This window comes from Anarhichas minor, unplaced genomic scaffold, assembly GCF_050575085.1.
Source record: "Anarhichas minor isolate MPS153535 unplaced genomic scaffold, ASM5057508v1 ptg000024l, whole genome shotgun sequence".
In the NCBI taxonomy this organism is placed as follows: Eukaryota; Metazoa; Chordata; class Actinopteri; order Perciformes; family Anarhichadidae; genus Anarhichas; species Anarhichas minor.
In genome coordinates, this window is record NW_027466470.1 from 6982385 (window position 1) to 6983059 (window position 675).

Genomic DNA, 675 nt, shown 5'->3' on the forward strand with positions numbered 1-675 from the left:
GCAACAATCTTGATAATTAATTCAGTCACAATTCCAGAAATTCCCTCTCAAAGGAGAGTATTTGCTTGTTCTTCATGACAGCTGAATACCTTTGGGCCTTGGACTTTTGGTCGACCAAAACAAGCAGATTGAATATGTCGACTCTGGCTTCTAGAAATTGTGAGGGGGGGTAACTTATAAACCAAAGGACTATTTAATTCATCAACGACATAATCAACAGCTTTAGTACCTAACAGATTGTTATAATTACCTTGAATTAAGATATTCCCAAACACAACACATCTTTGCCTTTGTATGTTCTCATCAGTCGCTAGATTACATCACTCCACGCGTAGTTTTCAATTAAATCACAAGTTCATCACTTCTATAATTCCACCTCTGGAGGTGATTATCCTTTAAATTTTCATATAATCTTTAAAGACACAAAACTAACATGTAGAGTGTAAATCAAATCAATGTTTATTACCCTGCTGCTTCTTCACTTAACACATTAGAAGTAGATCTTAACCAACGCCATCATAACAACTTCACCATCTCTAATACCTAATCACCATCTCCCGGCTTAAACTAACCCCCAATACAGAAATTAATTTGTAATGATAACAATGAGATTGATTCACAGAGCTGGTTAAGTAAAGAACAGTCAACATATAAGTTGGCGGAGTGACCCTCAGG